This window comes from Scylla paramamosain, chromosome 4 (assembly GCF_035594125.1).
Source record: "Scylla paramamosain isolate STU-SP2022 chromosome 4, ASM3559412v1, whole genome shotgun sequence".
Classification (NCBI taxonomy): Eukaryota; Metazoa; Arthropoda; class Malacostraca; order Decapoda; family Portunidae; genus Scylla; species Scylla paramamosain.
The window spans coordinates 13610745-13632931 of NC_087154.1; positions in this window are offsets into that span (position 1 = coordinate 13610745).

Below are 22187 nucleotides of genomic sequence, written 5' to 3' on the forward strand. Positions count from 1 at the left end.
AGGCCACGAACACTGGAGCGTGTTTGGCTCACCCCTCCTCCGTACGCTGCTCACTCCTCTTCCCTGGTACCATCAAAGTTGTGTTACATGCAGCGAGACAGCGGGAGAACAGATAATGAACAAAGAAATAAGATTAGAAAAAAAAAGAACAGAGAGAGAGAGAGAGAGAGAGAGAGAGAGAGAGAGAGAGAGAGAGAAACGAGAGATCGCAAGTGGACGGTTCTCTTACGTGTACGAGCCAGGCGCCAGAGTTACCGTAACTTTTGTATAAATTTAGAGTTAACCTTCCCTTCTTAATTTACCTCAGCCCCGCCCCCTTTTTTTATTTTGAGAGTTGAGACTCCAAGGCTGTTTAGAGGAGGAAGTGCTTTACTCTACTGTGTGATTTGTTTTGACCCAGCTCCCCAAATAAAGCCTTTAGAATTTTTTAAACATAAAGGTTTTGTTGTGAGGTAGAGCGTGAGTAGTGAGTGAGCCTTTTTGTCATAGGCCTCGCTGTTTTCACCTCTCCGTCCCTCCGCTCCAGCCATTCCTCCTTTATGTATGATAGCCGCGGCGCGGCGTCTTGAAGCGCGGTTGCCGCTTTGGCAGTATGTATCCAGCAAAGCTAGATGTAAGACGCGTATCGTTGGAGGTGACGAGGTGGGTGTCGCCGTGAGGAGCGACGGCGAGCACCCAGATGGTGGTGGGTGGGGCTGGCTCAGGGAAGGAGCCAAAGTACACCCACACCTCAGGAAGAAGCAGGGGCAGCGCAGACAGGCGGAGACCGGGCGAAGCGAAGTGAGTGAGGTGACGAGTGTAGCCGCGGGAGGAGGAGCGGCGGAGAGTAGGAAAAGGCGTGATGAGTGTAGGAGTGGCGACGTGGGGCGAGCGCACCCAGGCAGGGAGAGTGCAGATGTACTCGTAGTGGCGAGGGGAACAAAGATGACAGCTGGCCCAGAGGACAAGGAGCAAGCGGGGGTGTTGGGGAAAGGGGGGGGGAAAGCTGACCCAGGATTAGAGCTTGGTGAGGTCTTGGTGAGGGAGAGGTACGATCAAGACAGCTGTTGAACACATAGAAAGCGATTCAGCGTCACCTTATGAACATCTGTTTGAGTTGCCCCGATTTCTTCTTATGATGGCGCCTTGCAACTTGCGTGCAATAGAGGGAGAGTGATATACATGTCTCAGCGTGTATTGATTACGAGAAAGTCAATGGATCTGTGTTCCTCGATTGCACAAAACACCGCTGCACATTTCTGTATCAGATGTGAATCCGCTACCACTGTTCTCAGATAAGATCGCTGTTCACCGCTTGTACTTGTTGAATTTTCTACCACCTGCTGCTGCTGTTACTATTCTGTTGGTAATTTCAAAGGAAATCATTACTCTCCTTGCCTCGCTGCACTCCAATGTCTGGCTGATCCACTGTTACATGGGGAAGTTTTACGTTATTGTCACTCTTTAGCACCTGCATATTTTTGTATCGGTGTTATATACCAATAAAATAACGAAATGTGCTTATTCTGAGACAGTAACTCGTAATTCAGTGCCAGCAAAATTACAGGAACGATAGAGAGTTGAACAAAGAAATAGAAAGAAAATGTTTACTCGCTTTTTTTCCTTATAGTACGCATAGTCTGCTGTAGCCAATTAATATTCTAAAGATGCTGCAATGGCTTTTGAACTCGATGGTGGGTTCAGTCTTCCTAGTTATCATCTGGTAGCTTGATAAAACCAGATATAACGGTGTGATGCCAGAACTGATATATTAAAGAGAAGTTGTGTGATGTGGCATAGTAGCTAACAGATCATCAGCCAACGCCTAAACGTTCTTCCGAGGATGAAATGAGTGTCCAGGGAGGTCTGTGCGTTACCGTGGCTGGGAGTAAATGAGCCATATGTCTTGTAGTGAAAACAGGGCTGCGCGCGCACTTGGTCACTTGAAACTAGTTGGTCACTAAAACCTACGCCGATCTGACTCTGTCCCCTCAGACGACGCACTGTTTCTCTCGCCACCCCTCCCCCTCCCCGGCTCTTCTCTTGCTCACCGACGCACAGACATGCAGACATACATATTCACAGTAGTATATACATAACACTATTTCCCCAATAAATATAGTCATCCCTACTATCACACATACGCTAGTTAATATACAACATTTTATGACATACGATGCAAATTATATCAAATCAAAACTCAGTCATCCATCTAATTGGGCCTCCGCATGGTTCTCCCGGGTTTGCCCACTCCCACGGTACGCTCTTCAATCTCCCTGGTCCCCACAGTGCCATTCTCACTGGACAGGTCACTCACATTGTCACTCTCATTGGCTGGGTCACTCACAGTGTCACTCACTGGCTGGTCACTCACATTGTCAGTCACTTGCCTCACTCAGCCCTGGTCCTGGATGCGGGTCCTCTACAGCTATCTCCCCACGGCCTCCCCAAGAGAAGGTACTGCTTCCCACGTAACTCCACAAGCAGTCGACGCGTACAACCTTCAACCGTCTACGGACACCTACAAGGTCGAGGCATTAGGTGACGTCAGACAGGGCTTCCAGTACCTCATACAGCCCTTCCCAGGGATTCCGGAGCTTAGGAGATAGGCCATCATCCTGTGGGGGGTTATACAACCACACCCTGTCACTGGGCACATACGTAGCCTCCCGAACACACTGGCAGTACTGCTGCCACATTGCACAGCCCGCCAACTTTAAATGCCCGCTCACTGCTGCGCCCTTGTCCCCTTTAACCTCTAGGCATGGCTTCTCAGGATGGTGGGTTAATGGAGGTGGTCAGGTGGAAATCCTTTCTCACCTGCTGACAGTGCGTCCCTTCAGCCACCTGGCAAGTTACGTAGCTCCGCTGATCACTGCCCTCACTCTGAGGAGTAAGGGCACCTCCTAGCCACGTATCCTCAACTTCCCCTCTTGGCAGGTTTGGCATTAAAAAATAAATAAATAAATAAAATTTTTAAAAAGTGGATTTTTTTGAGTTTAAAAAATTTATATTTTACATATCAAAATTTTGTTCTATGTAAATGTAAAAAAATGTAAATGTAAAATATAAAAGTAGTCAAGCCTTACCCGTTCATTTCCTATAAAGCACAAGTTAACACAGGTTTTGTCCAACCAGACCAACCTGTATCAGCATGACCTAAATAAGTGTCTGTTCTTCATTAAAAGAAATCTTTCAAGATCTAACTCTCCTTGTAATTTCTGGCACCTAGCCAAAAACATCTCCAACAACTTTGCTTCTTCATCTTTCCTTCCTTTATTTCAACCTGATGGTACCACTGCCATCTCATCTATTTCTAAAGCTGAACTCTTCACTCAAACCTTTACTAAAAACACTACCTCGGATAATAATTTAGGGCTTGTTCCTCCCTCTCCTCCACCCTCTTACTTCATGCTGCCTATTAAAAGCCTTTGCAATGATCTTTTCTATGCCCTCACTGGCCTTAACCCTGAGAAAGCTTATGAACTTGATGTTCATCCAAAACTGTGGCTCTGTGCTTGCACCTTGCCTTGTCAAACTCTTCCAACTCTGTCTGTCAACATTTATCTTTCCGTTTTGCTGGAAGTTTGTCTAAATTCAGTCTGTCTATCAACATCTACCTTTCCTTCTTGCTGGAAGTTTGCCTAAACTCAGCCTATTCCTAAAAAGGGTGACAATTCTAGTCCCTCAAACTATCGTCCTATTGCTTTAATTTCCTGCCAATCTAAAGTTTTGAATCTATCCTCAACACGAAGATTCTTAAACATCTTTCACTTCACAACCTTCTATTTGATCGCCAGTATGGGTTCCGTCGAGACCGCTCTACTGGTGAACTTCTGGCTTTCCTTACTGAGTCTTAGTCATCCTCTTTTAGGGATTTTGGTGAAACTTTTGCTGTTGGCTTAGGGATATCAAAAGCTTTTAATAGAGTCTGGCACAAAGCTTTGATTTTCAAATTACACTCCTATGGCTTCTATCCTTGTCCCTGTAACTCCATTTCAAGTCTCCTTTCTGACCGTTCTACTGCTGTTGTGGTAGACGGTCACTGTTCTTTTTCTAAATATATTAACAGTGGTGTTCCTGAAGGTTCTGTCCTGTCAGCCACTCTCTTCCTATTAGTCATTAATGATTTTCTAAACCAAACTTCTTGTCCTATCCTTCCCTACGCTGATGATACCACCCTGCACTTTTCCATGTCTTTTCCTAGACGTCCAACCCTTCAGGAAGTAAATAGTTCTCACAGGGAAGCCACAGAGCGCCTGACTTCTGAGCTCTCTAAAAGTTCTGATTGGGACAAAGCAAACATAGTATTGTTCAATGCCTCAAAAGCTCAACTCCACCTATCAACTCGACACAACCTTCTAGACAAATATCCCCTCTTTCTCAATGACACTCATCTGTCCCCCTGTTCTACACTGAACATCCTCAGTCTGCCCTTTACTTATGATCTAAACTGGAAACTCCACATCTCATCTCCAGGTAGAACAGCTTCTATGAAGTTAGGTGTTCTGAGTTGCCTCCACCAATTTTCTCTCTCTCCCAGCTGCTGACTCTGTACAGGGCACTTATCCATCCATATATGGAGTATGCTTCACATGTAAGGCAGGAGGTCCCACTCATACCATTCTTTTAGACAGGGTGGAATCAAAAGCTTTTCGTCTTATCAACTCCTCTCCTCTAACTGACTGTCTTCAGCCTCTCTCTTATCGCCACAATGTTGCATCTCTTGCTATTTTCTACTGCTATTTTCTACTGTTTCCATGCCAACTGCTCTTCTGATCTTGTTAACTGCATGCCTCCCCTCCTCTCGTGACCTTGTTGCACAAGATTTTCTTCTTTCTCTCACCCCTATTCTATCCACCTCTCTAATGCAAAAGTTATTCTCAGTCTTCTCAGTATTCTCAGTCATTCATTCCTTTCTCCGGTAAACTCTGGAACTCCCTTCCTGCTTCTGTATTTCCTCCTTTTTATGACTTGAACTCTTTCAGAGGGGAGGTTTCAACACACTTTTCCTGTAATTTTTGACGACTGCCTCAGTGGACTTTTTTTTAATATACTTTTGTTGCTTTCGGCCAGTGCCCTTCCTACACGAAAAAATAACACTTCAAATCTTTTGTTTCACTCTAGATTATTTTCAAATGCTTATTTAAACTTATTTACATATGAATATGAAGGATAAACAAACAATAAATAACCCCCCCAAAAAAATAAAGTTTTTTTTTTTTTTTTTCCAACCCTGCCTCTTGGAGATCCGCACACACTCCTACTCACTTGAGGAAGTCGATCCCCAGCATACACGGTTCTTCAAGAGGAGCAATGAAGACTCCATTACGCCTACCACACTAAATTCACTATCACGGGGCCTCACATGGCGATACACTCACCAGTGACACCACGCAGCCGCTATGCAGCCTCTGGCACTCCGCACACCACCAACTCCTCCCTCACAAACATCCTCTCGGAGCCCATGTCCACCTCTAGCCGAGCAGAACGCCCATTCACGGTGCCCTCTACTCACACAGCTGTGGGCATTGCCTTGAGTTGGCAACTTACTCCAGGTGGGGCTGTACGACACATGGCTGAGGCACCGCCCCGGTGCCCAGTCCAGCTGTATTTTCCACTTCCACTACTCCTTTGCAATGCTGGCAATCCCTCGAGCAGTGTCCCGTCTGGTCACAGCTCCAGCAACAGGGCTAGAAGAATACACGACTGGTATCCTCCTTCATAACCGGCCACACTGCCTCTTCCTGTGGCCCACCTTGCTACACCCCCAGGAGGCTCCTCTGAACCCATTAGGGCTCTCTTTCCTCTGGTTGTCTGCCGTGACAGTCTTTGTCCCCCTGGCTCTGACATGGCAAGGTAGGGCAACAGCTTCCCCTTCATAAAAGGGTGAGGCCGGCCCTAGAGCGCCAGCCTTAGTCCTCATGAAAACCTCCATCTTGGAAGCTCGAATCAGCGCCTCCTGAACGTCCTTCGGGTATGCCTGCTTCACATAGGTCTGCAGCCGCGGGTCCTGAATGGCGTCCACGAAGCAGTCCCTCGCCAGGAAGTTCACCATCTCCTCCTGTACCATCGGGTATGCCCGGTGGAACAAGAACTCCACCTCCTATGCCAACTGTGTGGGAGGCTCTCCTCTGCCCCTCATCCACATCTAAAGGCGCACCCTGAGCACTTAGTTTACTGGAGATGGCCAAAGCGGCGACACAGGGACTCCATCACGTCACTATATGACGCTCTCTGAGCTGGCGTCAGGTGGCCCAGGAGCCCCATAGACTGGTGACGAGCTGCAAGGCTTGTTCCTCCGTGCTCCAACCTTGGGCCTCTGCCAGCATCTCAAACTGAACCTGTTAATCTTCCCAGGGAATCTTTCCGTCAAACTTTGCTGGCTTCCTCCACCTGTGGCCAGTCCGCAGGGAAGGAGGCGACCCATGGCTCCTGCTGTCCTCCTCATAGCTGCTGGGAGGCGAGGGAAGGGGAAGGAGGGTGGAAAAACCTCGCAGCGCAGGAACAGAGTACATAGTCCACACAGGCTACGTACTCTGTTCGTACGCTAGGAGGTTTCTCCACCCTCCTTCCCCTTCCCACATGTCTTCACAATTTCCCGCCAATTCTTCCCAGGCGGCGCACTGCTCCGCTACCTCTTGACAGCACATTGCCACCTCTCCCACTGCTTCCCCGACCTGCCTCTTGATGTCGGTCAAAGTCTCCCGCAGTTCCTCCTTTACATGCATTTTAACGTTTTGGTACTTGAAAATTTTAAATACACTGAAAAAAAACATGTTTCTCTCTCTCTCTCTCTCTCTCTCTCTCTCTCTCTCTCTCTCTCTCTCTCTCTCTCTCTCTCTCTCTCTCTCTCTCTCTCTCTCTCTCTCTCTCTCTCATTCTACATATAGAGAACTATTCATGCGTTTTAGCCTTTTGTTACCTAAGAATCTTAAAGACACTCATAATACACGTTTCTCGTCATGTCCTATCGTTTCCCAATATAAATTACTTCGCATGTATTTTGCCATTTTTGTCATTTTTTGCGGTTTTCTACTCAACAAGCTCAAAAACTTTTAAATACACTTTTTTGTTAATATATTTTGTTTCTCCATAAAGTGTGTTTTCCATGAGTTTTAGCATATTGTAGTTCACAGTAGCTCAAAAAACACTCAAAAGGAACTTTTTATTAATGTTTTGCTTTCCCATATTGGGTGCTTACTGTGCTTTTTAGCGTATTGGTGCATAAAACGCTCATAAACACTCAAAAGACACGTTTCAGGAAATGTTGTTTCCTTTCCCATATAGTGTGTTTTGCAAATCATTTTGGCGTTTTGGTACCTAACAATGTGAAAAATAGTCAAAATACACGTTTTTTGGTAATCAGGATGTTTCTCCATAGAGTGCTATTCATGCGTTTAGCATTTTGACACTTAAGCTTAAAAACACTTATAATACAAGTTTTCTCGTAATATCCTTTCGTTTCCCCATATAGGGTCCTTTTCATGCATTTTGGCGGTTTGGTACCTAATAAGCTCAAAAACTATCAAAATACTTGTTCATGGTTATATTGTTCTTTTATCCATAAAGGGTGTTTTGCATGCGTTTCAGCATTTCTGAAAACACTCAAAAGAAGTGTTTTTTTTTTTTAATGTTGTTTTGTTTTTGCATATAGAGTGTTTTCCATGCTTGTTTGCGTTTTCATGCCTAATATACTCAAAAACGCCCAAATGACACGTTTCCGGTAATGTCGTTTTGTTACCCTAAAGAAGGATACTTTTTATGCATTTTAGTGCTTTGGTACCTAACTAGCTGAAACTCACTCAAATACACGTTTTTTGGTAATGTTGTTCTGTTTCACCATAAAGGATGTTTTGCATGCGTTTTTAGCGTTTTGGTGTCTAATATGGCAAAAATCCCCAAATGACACATTTTTTGGTAATGTCGTTCCGTTATCCCATTACGAGTACTTGGCATGGATTTTTTGGCGTTTTGGTACCTAACAAGCTCAAAACACTCAAAATACACGTTTTTGACAATGTTGTTTTGTTTCTCCATTAAGGGTGTTTGCATGCGTTTTAGCGTTTTTGTACGTAAGCTGAAAAATACTTAAAACACACGTTTTTGGTAATATTCTTCTGTTTCTTCATATAGTGTGCTTTGTAGCCATTTTGGCGTTTTCCTACCTAAAATGAGAAAAAAACACTCACAACATAATATTTCCGGGTATATTTTTCTGTTCTCTTATGTATAGTACTATTAATGTGTTTTAGCGTTTTGTAACATTAGAAGCTGAAAAAACAACAACTCATATTTGCATATTTTCAGTCATAGGTCAGTTAGAATTACTTGTTAGGTTAGGTTATTTTTTATTTTTTTTTCCAGTTTGAAATTCATTAGATGCTCGTCCAATTCTTTGTATTATGGCAGCATTAGAGGAAAGGAAATAAAGAAGTAATAAAAAAAATGTTGTATCAACTCATTTTAAGTAGGTCAGTCAAATTACCTTTGTTACTATATCCACAAATCGCAAATCATCCAAGTAGTTCCATCATATCATACCATTGCAAAAAATAAAATAAATAAATAAATAAATAAATACATAAGTAAATAAATACATAAATAAAATACATGAAAAAAAATAATAATCCCTTCTTTTACAACTTCAATTTAGGTCATTTGAAATTACCAGGACCTTACTTTTCATTCAATCCAATACTCACTCCATGCACACCTAGCTCCTTAATGTCACCTGAGCACTGGAAGCAGAAAGATAATAAGCCAGGTAAAAAAAATAAATAAATAAAGAATAAAAAACTTCCTTGATATCCTCTTCATACCTCAGATTATCCGTAAGTATTATTCCATTACCGCTCCTGTTTCTCATACAATTCTTCATCCAGTGTAATTATTGTTCCCTCGTTTTTCTTCCTCACGTAGGAATTCTGGAGCGGTAAAGGTTCACGTTTGATTAACTTAATAAGCGTAAATACCGCAGCAAGGAAGGAAGGAGAGAGAGAGAGAGAGAGACAGAGAGAGAGAGAGAGAGAGAGAGAGAGAGAGAGAGAGAGAGAGAGAGAGAGAGAGAGAGAGAGAGAGAGAGAGAGAGTTAAAAACGCAAATGAAGTAAGGAAGGAAGGAAGAAATAGCGAGTGAGTTAAAAATAAGAAAAAGGAAGAAACGAAGGAAGGAAGGAAGGAAGGAAAGAAGAGCGAGTGGTAGTTAAAAAAAATACGAGAAAGGAAGAAATGAAGGAAAGGAATAATTGAAGGAAGAAAAAGCAAGGGAGAGTTAGAAAATGAGTGACCGATGGAAGAGTGTGTAAATACGAGTGAAGGAAGGAGGGAAGGAAGGAAGGAAGGGGAGGAGCATAGCCTTTTAAAAGTTTGTCTGAAATCTCAAACCAAGGGGTGGAAGAGTGAAGTATACGAATGAAGGAAGGAGAGAAGGAAGGAAGGAAGGAAGGAAGGAAAGGAGCATAGCGTTTTAAAAGTTTGTCCGAAATCTCAAACCAAGGGATGGAAGAGTGAAATTCGCTTGCATGGTGGATGAGGAGGGTAAGAAGGGAAGGAAAGAAGGAAGGAAGGAAGGAAGAAAGCAAGGAAGGGATGTAAAGAGTGGTGGTGAAGGGAGAGAGAGAGAGAGAGAGAGAGAGAGAGAGAGAGAGAGAGAGAGAGAGAGAGAGAGAGAGAGAAGAGAGGAAAGAAAGAAAAAAAAGAGGTTTAAAATTCGCTAGTTTAGGGGGGAAGAAAGAAAAAGAAGGGGAAGAAAGGAAGAGACGTGAAATTTCTCTCTTTGTAAGGGGGGAAGAGAAGAAAAAGCGAATGGAAAGAAGGAAGGGATCTCAAGGGTGATAGTGATAGAGAGAGAGAGAGAGAGAGAGAGAGAGAGAGAGAGAGAGAGAGAGAGAGAGAGAGAGAGAGAGAGAGAGATTTCCTTAGTTCCTTCGTCCCTCCCTCTGCCGCCACGAACTTGTTGCTCTGCTGATGAAGAGAGTGATTACAGACAGAGCACAAACAAATTTGCAGTCAAGTAAAGATACCAACACATACCATCTCAGAACAACCATAATAACCTCAATAATTTCACAACTATAACACCAAAAACAAAAAAAATATCACAACACAAGTTACAACACAAAAAAGCAAAGCACAGCACGGCGCAGCAGCACATGAGAGAACACCATAACGTTACACAATACAACGGGAGACAGGCAATACAACACAACACTGGAGACAAGACAACACAGCATAACACAACACAAGAGAACTTAGGGCCATTTACGATAAGAACACTACTAACGCCCTCATCAGTAACAGCAGAGAGAGAGAGAGAGAGAGAGAGAGAGAGAGAGAGAGAGAGAGAGAGAGAGAGAGAGAGAGAAAGGGAGAGAGACGGCGATGCCGGGCCAGGTCGTTGTCCTGGTTCCCGTCGATCCCAGCAAGTTATCAGTAAGTGTAATGCGATGACTGTATCTAATAATCATTTATAATATCGTTCAAGATTTATTTATTTCTAACTCGCCTCAAATACGCTCTGCAGGCAAGCTGAAGTCATTGCCCTAAATAAATCATTGGGATTATGAGAGACACAGGATTATGCAGGGCACACAGAGGTACACACTCGCCTCGCCTCACTGATTAACCACTTTTCTCTCTCGCGTCAAACAACACCATTTCTCATGTACTGACGATGATTTAATATTGAACGAAAAATTTGATGTCGTTTCGGAAACTTTCCAACTAAAATTCGTTCTGGTCCGTGGAGGGCCAAGGACTATTGGAAGTTACTGGAGCCTGTCAGGATCTTTTCTTGATTCTAGTGGTTAGATTAATCGAGAACTCTACCTCTAGTGGAAGTTATGGTGTCTGCAAAATTCTTTTCTTGATTTTTAGTGGTAGATTAATCAAGGACTCTAGTAGGAGGTATTGGAGTCAGCAAGGGTGTTTTCACGTTTCTAGTGGCAGATTAACCAAGAATCTTCACCATTCATTGAAAAAGAAAACATGAGAACCCACGACTAATGTAACATCTATAGCCTTTAAAAATTGTCCTTATGAGAGCCCAGAGCGTTTCCTGGATCTCTTAAAATCTTCTTATCAAATTATCAGAATACTACAATAACCTTGCGTAAGTTCAATGAGAGAATACTGCTGTTATTTTTCGGGTGCAACCTAATATGTATCATCACAATATTGCTTAACCTACTGAAAAGAGTCGCCTTATTAACTTTTCGTGAGGTGCACTGTGAGGAACGCCACGTCTGTCTTGATGCAGCGACTGTTTTGTGTTTTGGTATATGTAGGTGTTCGTTTGGTTAGGTTGCTCGTGTGTGCTGTGTGTTATATGCGGGTGATGTAGTAATTTTCTTCACTTTTTTTTTTTTTTCTTATTTTAATTCTTGTTAATTGTTCTTGTTCTTCTATTTCTTATGTTTGTGCTTTGTGTTCGCGTCCTCCTCGTCGTTTTCGTCGTTGTCGTCTTCTCCCCCCTCCTCCTCCTCCTCCTCCTCCTCCTCCTCCTCCTCCTCCACCTCCTCCTTCTTCTCTTCGTTGATGATGTTTGCTATGATTGCTGTTGCTGTTGTGATTGTTGTTGTTGTTGTTATTGTTGTTGTTGTTGTTGTTGTCGTTGTTGTTGTCGTTGTTGTTGTCGTTGTTATTGCTGTTGTTGTTGTTGTTGTTGTTGTTGTTGTTGTTGTTGTTTTTCTTCCTCATCTTATCATCATCAGCATCATCATCATCATCATCATCATCATCATCATCATCATCATCATCGCACGAAACTGGAAAATCACAAACATACAGCCCTCTGTACCTTCACCACCACCACCATCACCACCCGAATATATCATCCATCATCACCCCATTCGTCACACCCATAACCACCACTACCTACTTCCTCCAACCCTCCCCCATCTACTCATTCCTATACCAACTTAACTCCCTACCCTACCACCCCCTGCTGCCCCCTACCCCACCACCCCTTCCTCCCCTCATCCCACCCCAGCCTTTCCCACTTGATACAGCTAAGAGTGAAGGAAGAGGAAGAGGAGGAGGAGGAGGCTGTGGTGGAGGTGGTGGAAAAGACAAGGTGGCAGTAGTGAAGTGGAATTGAGTGTTATGTATCACTGATGTAAGAGAGAGAGAGAGAGAGAGAGAGAGAGAGAGAGAGAGAGAGAGAGAGAGCAACTCACTCTCTTACAACTGACTGTAATAATTCTGTCGCGTTGCTCCAGTTAAAGGCAAATCAAGACAATCACTTCTTTGATGACCTGAAGTGTGTACCCTCCTCACCTTCAACTGGGACGCTCACCTGGCTCCTAATTTTACCTCATTACTGAAAAAAAATAAATAAAAAAATAAAATATATATATATATATATATATATATATATATATATATATATATATATATATATATATATATATATATATATATATATAAAATAAAGGAAGATTTACATAACTTTCTTTTCATAGTAGGTTACTTGAATTAGAACAAGAAAATAAGGCAAGGTGCAGAAAGCCGTCAGGTGTATATGTGGCAGTCTCTATTCGAAACATACCTAGCTATTTCTACCTATCATCCTCATCTACAAGCGTTCTGATCTTTCCTTTTGTTATTTCATCAGTTCAGTAATTGCTATACGTTCATCTGATATTTAATGTTACTCTAGTGCTCGAAGGCAGAAACACTATGAGAAATATAAATGTTCTTGATGATAGAATATATAGGTTATTAGCTTTGCCGTTTTTGCTTCACTGTTAGTCCATAAATTAGTATACACAAATTTTAAAAGAATATTCGATATGGGATTGGGGTGATACGAGAATGTGTGCTTCTATGTTTTACAAAGGAACTGCCACGTGGAGGAATGATGGCTTCTTATAACTTCCCTTATGTTCTTACGTTCTTCATATGATGTCATTACACGAAAAAAAAAAAATAATAATAATAATAATAGTAATAAAATCATTTCTTTCTTTGTAACATCTTGAATTGAAGTTGTGTGGATTTTTTTTTTTCTTCTTTTTAGAACTCCCTTGACACTCATTTGGTGCTTAATTGAAAATATGTCGTTCCTTTACCCCATAGAGAGTCCTTTGCATTTTTGTATCTAACAAGCTCAAAAACACTCATAACACGTTTCTGGTAATGTTATGTTTCTCTATATAGAGTGCTATTCACATAAAGATGTTTCCTTCACCATATCATGTGCTTCGCATGCTCATTAGCGTTTTGGTACCTAACAAGCTGAAAAACACTCAAAAGGCATATTTTTATAATGTTGTTTTTGGTTTCACATTTAGTGTTTTCCATCCTTTATAGTATTTTGATGCCTAATATGCTCAAAATCACCCATATTACACATTTCAGGTAATGTCGTTCCGTTAAGCCATACAGGGTACTTTGCATCCATTTTCGCTTTTTGGTACCTAACAAGCTCAAAAACACTCAAAATACACTTTTTTTGGGGGGGCAATGTTGTACTGTTTCTCAATAAACGGTGTTTTCAATGCGCTTTAAGCATTTTGGTTTGTAAGAAGCTGAAAAGACACGTTTTTGGTAATGTTGTTTGCTTTACTTATATATAGTGCTTTGCAAGCACTATATCGATTTGGTAACTAGCAATCTCAAAAACACTCATAATGCACGTTCCTGGTTATGTTGTTCTATTCTTTTATATAGTGTGTTTTGTATACATTTTGGCGTTTTCGTACTTAACATGGGGAAAAACACTCAACATATGTTTTTGGTAATGTCTTTTTTTTTTTTTCTGTTTCTCCTTATAGAGTGTTGTTCACTTATTTTAGCGATTTGGTGTATAAGAAGTTGAAAAAACACTCATAATAATCTTTTCTGTTAACATCGTTTCGTTTAACAATACGTTTTCTTACCTAATACGTTCAAAACCACTCAAAAACACATGTTTTTGGTAATGTTCTGTTTTTTTTTTGGAAGCGTTTTAGCGTTTTGCTACGTAAGGAGCTCAATAACACTCAAAAGACATGTTTTTAAATGTTTTAATTTCCTATATAAGGTGTTTTCCATGTTTTTTTATTAGCGTTTTTTGGTGTCTAATACGCTCAAAAACACCTATATGACATGTTTCTGGTAATAACGTTTCCTTACCTCATAGAATGTACTTTCCATGCATTTTCCCGTTTTGTTACTTAATAAGCTCAAAATATCTCAAAATACACGTTTTTTGGTAATGTTTTTCTTTTCTCCATAAACCATATTTTGCATACGTTTTAGGGTTTTGGTACGTAAGAAGCTGAAAACACTCAAAAGAAGCGTTTTTTATTTATTTATTTTTTTTTATTTATTTATTTTTTTTTTTTTTTATATAGAATGCTTTGCATGCACTTTGATAGTTTGGTACTTAACGAGGTCTAAAACTCTCATAATACACATTTTTGTTAATGTCCTCTTTCTCAGTATAGGGTGCTTTTTATGCATCTTGGCGTTTTTGTACCAAACATGAAAAAAAAAAAACCTCATAAACGTTTTTTTTTTTTTGTAATGTTTATATATATATATATATATATATATATATATATATATATATATATATATATATATATATATATATACACAGAGAGAGAGAGAGAGAGAGAGAGAGAGAGAGAGAGAGAGAGAGAGAGAGAGAGAGAGAGAGCTAGAGAGAGAGAGAGAGAGAGAGAGAGAGAGAGAGAGAGAGAGAGAGAGAGAGAGAGCGAGAGCGAGAGAGAGAGAGAGAGAGAGAGAGAGAGAGAGAGAGAGAGAGAGAGAGAGAGAGAGAGAGAGAGAGAGAGAGAGAGAGAGCTATTCACGTATTTTAGCGTTTTGGTACATAAGAAGCAAAAAAAAAAACAATTATAATACACGTTTCTGTTAATATCGTTCCGTTTTCCAATATCGGGTAATTTGCATGCATTTTGGGGTTTTGGTATCTGACAAGCTTAAAAAACACTCAAAACACCCGTTTTTGGTAATGTTGTTTTGTCTCTCCATAAAGAGAATTTTCACGCGTTTTATCGTTTGGTACGTAAGAAGTGCAAAATATTGATAAAAAAAAAAAACACGATTTTAATAAAGTAAAAACCAGTGACCCACTGTTTAAAATATATAAAATATTAAGGCAAAAGATGTGTGATCCAGATACATTGATTATTTGTTGCACTTACGAAAAAAAAATATTATTTTTTATCATATATAAATAAAAAAAATAATAGTTATTACTCTAATTTCACGTTCTTTGATATTTTATGTATGAAGAGAACGAAAAATTTTAACAGGAAACTAATGAAAAAAATATATAAAAAAAAAAAAGAAAAAAAATATCATACCTCTAACACTTCACGTAAAACCGCATAAATTCATGACGGCACGCTTCACAATATTGCGTATACCAAAACTAGTGGAATTTTTTTTTTTTTTTTTCCAAAAATATAAGAAAGAAATTATCATTTTTCAGGTCGCCTACTTACATTCTCCCCATAATACAAGTTTGTGTTAATATCACTTTGTTTCTCCATTTCGGGTCCTTTGCATGCATTTAGGCATTTTGGTACCTTAAAAGCTGAAAAAAAAAACTCAAGCCACACGTTTTTTGGTAATATTGTTATGTTTCTGTATAAAGGGTGTCTTCCAGAAGTTTTAGCGTTTTGGTACGGAAGAAGCTCAAAACATTAAAAGACACTTTTTTTTTATAATATTATTTTGTTTTACCGTATAGAATATTTTCCGTTTTTTTTTTTATCGTTTTGGTGCCTAATACGCTCAAAAATAGTGTTTTTCTGGTAATATAATTCCATTAACCCAAAGAGGGTGCACTGCATGCATTTTGGCGTTTTGGTACCTAACTAGCTCAAAAACGCTCATAATACGCGTTTTTCGTTTCTTCATGTAGGGTGCTTTTTTTGCATTTTGGCGTTTTGGTATTTAACATGGGAAAACCATTCAAAAGACAGGTAATAATGTTTTCTTTTATATATAAAATGCTTTGCAAGCTTTATGGCGATATGGTACATAACAACTTCAAAAACACTCAAAAAAGACTTGTCTTTGCTAATGCTGTTTTTTTTTTTTTTTTCGCTATATACTCGTAAGGTGTATTTCATAAACTTTGGCGCTTTGGTGACTAAAAAGTTCAAAACAATCAATATACACGTTTTTGTTAATGTTCTTTTATTTCTCCATATAGAGTTCCATTCACGTGTTTTAGCGTTTTGTTACGTAAGAAACTGAAAAAAAAAACATTCACAATACAAGTTTCTGTTAATATTGTTTCGTTTCCCAATATTGTGTTCCTTTGTCGTTTTGGTACCTCAGCAGATGGAAAACTTTCAAATCACACGTGTTTGGTAATGCTGTTCTGTTTCTCTGTAAAAAGTGTTTTGCATGCATTTTAGTGTTCTATTACGTAAGAAGCTCAAAAACACTCAAAATACACGTTTTTGATAATCTTGTCTTGTTGCAACATTGAGTGTTTTTTTTTTTTTTTATGATTTGAGCGCTTTCGTGCCTTATATGCTCAAAAACACCCAAATGACACATTTCTGGTAAAATCGTTTCGTTACCCAAAATAAGATGGTTTGCATGCATTTTTTCGTTTTGCTACCTAACAAGCTGGAAAACACTCAAAGCACTTGTTTTTAGTAATGTTGTTCTCTTTCTCCATAAAGGGTTTCTTGCATGTTCTTTTTAGCGTTTTGGTACATAAGAAACTGAAAAACAATGAAAAGACACATTTTTGGTCACACTATTTTTCCTTTATAGCGTGTTTTTTTTTTTTTTTTTTTTTTTTTTTGCATGCACTTTAGCGTTTTGGTACCTAAACAGGCTGAAAAACGCTCATAATATACTTTTTTGGTAATGTTGTTCTGTTTCTTCGTATACGGTGCTTTATATCCATTTTGGCGTTTTGGTACCTAACGTGAGGGAAAGAAAAAAAAAGCTCATATTACACGTTTTTTTATAATGTTATTCTGTTTCTCCATATAGAGAGATTCTAGGTTTTTTTTGTACATAAGAATCTGAAAAACACTCATAATATAAATTTCTCTTAAAATAATTTCCTTTCCCCATACCAGGTGATTTGCATGCATTTTGGCGCTTTGGTATCTAACAAGCTCAGAAACACTCAAAACCCTCGTTTTTGGTAACGTTCTCTTTCTCCATAAAGGATGTTTTGCACGTGTTTTAGCATTTTTTTACGTAAGATGCTTAAAAAAATGAAAAGATACGTTTTTAATAATGCTGTTTTGTTTTCCCATTTAGAGTCTTTTCAATGCTTTTTTTGCGTTCTGGTGGGTAATATGCTCAAAACGCACTAATGACGCGTTTCTGGTAATGTTTCATTACCGCAAATGTTGGGTTTTTGCATGTATTTTGTCGTTTTGGTACCTAACAAGATCAAAAACATTTAAATATACGTTTTTGGCAATTTTGTTCTGTTTGTCCATAAAGGGTGTTTTGCATGCGTATCATCGTTTTGGTACGTAAAAAATTAAAAATAGCGAAAAGACACGTTTTTGGTAATGTTGTCTGCTTTTCCCAAATAGGGTGTTTTGCATGCGTTTTAGCGTTCTGGTACCTAACATGCTTAAAAATTCTCAGAATACACGTTTTTTGGTAATGTTGTATAAGGTCCTTTGTATGCTTTTTTTGCAGTGTGGTACCTAACATGGGAAAAAGCACTCATAATACAGTTTTTAGGTAATGTTATGTTTCTCCATATAGAGTGCTATTAACGTGTTTTAACGTTTTAGTACATAAGAAGCTAAAAGCAAAAAAAAAAAAAGCACTCATAATACAAGTTTCTGTTAATATCGTTTCGTTTCCTCATATTGGGTGATTTGCATGCATTTTAACATTTTTGGTATATAACAGTCTCAAAAATACTGAAAAAAACACGTTTTTTGGTAATGTTGTTCTGTTTTGTCCATAAATGGTGTTTTGCAGGCATTTTATCGTTTTGATACGTAAGAAGCTAAAAAACACTCAAAAGACATGTTGATAATGTGTTCTTTTCCCACATAGAGTATTTGCCATGCTTTTTAGCGTTTCGGTGCTTAATACGCCCAAAAACAGCTAAATCAGTTTCTGGTAATGTCGTCTCGTTACCCCATATAGGGTAGTTTGCATGTATTTTCACGTTTTGGTACCTAATAAGCTGAAAAATTCTCAAAACACCCATTTTTGCTAATGTTGCTTTTTTTTACCATTTTTACATGCCTTTTAGCGTTTTGGTATGGAAGAAGCTTAAAAAAAACACTAAAGACACACTTTTAATAATATTTTCTTTCCCATATAGGATGTTTACCATGTTTTTTTTTTTTTTTTAGCATGTTGTTGCATAATACACTCAAAAACACCTAAATGGCACGTTCCTGATAATGTTTTGTTTCCCCATATTGGGTGATTTGCATCCATTTTGGCGTTTTGGTACCTAACAAACTCAGAAACACTTGACACATTTTTTTTTTTTTTTTATGTTGTACTGTTTCTGCAAAAAGAGTGTTTTGCACGCGTTTTAGCATTTTGGTACGTTCTAAGCTCAAAACTCGCAAAGACACACTTTTTTCAATGTTGCTTTATTTTCCCATGTTGAGTCTTTTCCTTTACATTTTTTTTTTGCGTTTTCGTGCATACTATGCTCAAAAACACCCTTATGGCACGTTCCTGGTAATGTCGTTTCGTTACCGAAAATAGGGTGTTTTACATCCATTTAGGCGTTTTGGTACCTAACAGGATCAAAAACATTTTAATACACATTTTTAGAAAATATTGTTTTGTTTGTCCATAAAGGGTGTTTTTCATGACTGTGTTCTAGGGTTCTGGTGCGTTAGAAGCTGAAAATATTGAAGAGATATCTTTTTCATAAAGTTTTTTTACATCTCCCGTATAGGGTTCTTTGTATGCAATTTAGCGTTTCGTTACCTAATAACCTGAAAAAACTTTTAATACACGTTTTTGGTAATGTTGCTCTATTTCATTATATAATGTGATTTGTATGCATTTTAGCGGTGAGGAATCTAATATGGGGAAAAGCACTCATATTACATGTTTTTGGTAATGATGTTCTGTTTCTCCATATAGAGTGCTATTAAGGTGTTTTAGCGTTTTGGTACATAATAAACTGAAAACACTCCAAAAGACACGTTTTTCATAATGTTTGCTTTTCCATATACGGAACTTTAAGAAGCTGAAAAACATTCATAATACATGTATTTGTTAATAGTGTTTCGTTTCCCAAAATTGGGTTATTTGCATGCAATTGGGATTTTTCATAGATAACAATCTCAAATCCGTTTTTAGTAATGTTGTTCCGTTTATCCATAGACGGTGTTTTACACGTGTTTTAGCGTTTTGTTCAAATACACTCAAAAGACAGGTTTTTGATAATGTTGTTTTCTCTTTCCTTAGAGTGTTTTTTTTTCTTTTTTTTCTTTGCGTTTTGGTGTTCAATACGCTCAAAAAAACTCAAATGACACGTTTCTGGTAATGTCGTACCATTACCCCATAGGGCATAGAGGGTAACTTACATGCATTTTTGGCGTTTTAGCACTCGTTAATAGCATTTTATATAGAGAAACAGAACATCAGTGTTTCTCCCCATGTTAGGTACATCTAACAGGCTCAAAGCACTCAAAATATTTTTAGCAATGTTATATTTTTTTTCTCAATACAGGTTGTTTTTAATGCGTTTTAACGTTTTGGAACTTAAGAAACTAAAAATCAGTACAAGACGTTTTTTGGTAATGGTGTTTGCGTTTCCTATATAGGGTTCTTTCCATTCACTTTTGAATTCTGGTAACTATCAAGCTCAAAAACCCTCATAATACACATTTTTTGTAATGTTGTTCTGTTTCTTAATATAGGGTGCATTTCGGCGTTTTAGTATCTAACATGGGGAAAAACACTCATAATACACGTTTTTGATAATGTTGTTCTGTTTCCCTATATAGTGTACTATTTACGTATTTTTGCGTTTTGGTACATAAGAAGCTGAAAACACTCAAATTGGTAATGTTTGCTTTTTCCTTATACGGTGTTTTGCATGCACTTTAGGGTTTTGGTACCTAACAAACTGAAAAACACTCATAATACACCTTTTTGGTAATGTTTTCTCTCTCTCTCTCTCTCTCTCTCTCTCTCTCTCTCTCTCTCTCTCTCTCTCTCTCTCTCTCTCTCTCTCTCTCTCTCTCTCTCTCTCTCTGTTTCTTCATATAGGGTGTTTTGTATGCATTTTGGCGTATCTAACATTGGGAAAAGCACTCAAAATCCACGCTTTTGGTAATGTTGTTCTGTTTCTCCATATTGAGTGCTATTAACGCGTTTTAGCGTTTTGGTACATAAGCTGGAAAACACTCATAATAAACGTTACTGTTACTATCGTTTCGTTTCCCGATAATGGGTAATTTGCATGCATTTTAGTGTTTTGGTAACTAACTAGCTTAAAAACACTAAAAAAAACACACATTTTTGCCAATGTTGTTCTTTTTCTCCATAAAAGGATGTTTAGGACGTGTTTTAGGGTTTTGGTACTTAAGAAGTTTAAAACACTAAAAAGACACGATTTTGATAAAGCGAAAACCAATGTTCCACTGTTTAAAGTAGTTAAATATTACTGCAAAAAATACCTGATATTGATTTTTTTTTTTTTTTTTATTTATAAAGAAAAAAATAAACATTTTTATTTATCGTGTATAAATGCGTGAAATATTAGTTGTCGCTAAAACTCGTTCTTTAATGCTGTACATGGAAAGAGATCCGTAGATTTTACAGTACACAAAATGAAAAAGGATATATCAGAAAAATATCGGAAAAAAAAGGAAAAAAAATATATATCATACCTTTATCGCGGCGCGTAAAACCAAAGAAATTTATGACAAGTCGCCTTATTACATAACGTAAAAAAATATTTTATCACAATGTTGCAAATACCAAATATATGAAATATATATATATATATATATATATATATATATATATATATATATATATATATATATATATATATATATATATATATATATATATATATATATATATATATATATATATATATATATATATATATATACATATATATATATATATATACATATATATATATATATATATATATATATATATATATATATATATATATATATATATATATATATATATTTATATATATATATCATAATGTTACATATACTAGAAAAAAGCTGAAAAAAATGCAAAAAAAAAAAAAATTATATATATATATATATATATATATATATATATATATATATATATATATATATATATATATATATATATATATATATATATATATATATATATATATATATATATATATATATCATAATGTTACATATACTAGAAAAATAAGCTGAAAAAAATGCAAAAAAAAAAAATAAATAAATAAATAAATAAAAAATAAATAGATAAAAGAAAAATGAAATGTTCAGATCTCCTACTTACAATACCGTCATGCACCAAAACGCTGAAAAGCATGGAAAACACTCTATATGCGAAAATAAAACAACTTTATAAAAATGTGTATTTTGAGTGTTTTTAAGCTTCTTACGGACCAAAACAGTAAAACGAGTGAAAAGTATCTTTTACAGAGATGCAGTACAACATTATAAAAAAAACGTGTGGTTTGAGTGTTTTCGAGCTTCTTAGGCAGCAAAACGCCAAAATGCATGCAAAGCACCTGACATGGGAGAACGAAATGATATTAACATAAACGTGTATTATGAGCGTTTTTTCAGTTTCTTAGGTAAAAAAGCGTTATATTACATGAATAGCACTATATATGGAGGAATAGAACACCACCAAAAATGTGTATATTGAATGTTTTTTTTTTTTTTTACTTGTTAAGCAGCAAAACGCGATAGTGCATGAAAGGCACCTCATATGGGAAAAGAAAACATTAATAAAAACGTGTCTTTTTAGTGTTTTTCCCCATGATAGATACCAATATGCCAAAATGCACACAAAACACTCTAAATGAAGAAATAGAACAACATTAGGGAAAACGTGTATTATGAATGTTTTTGAGCTTATTAAGTTCCAAAACGCCAAAATGGATGCAAAGCACCCTCTGTGAGGTAACGGAACGACATTAATAGAAACGCATATATATATATATATATATATATATATATATATATATATATATATATATATATATATATATATATATATATATATATATATATATATATATATATATAT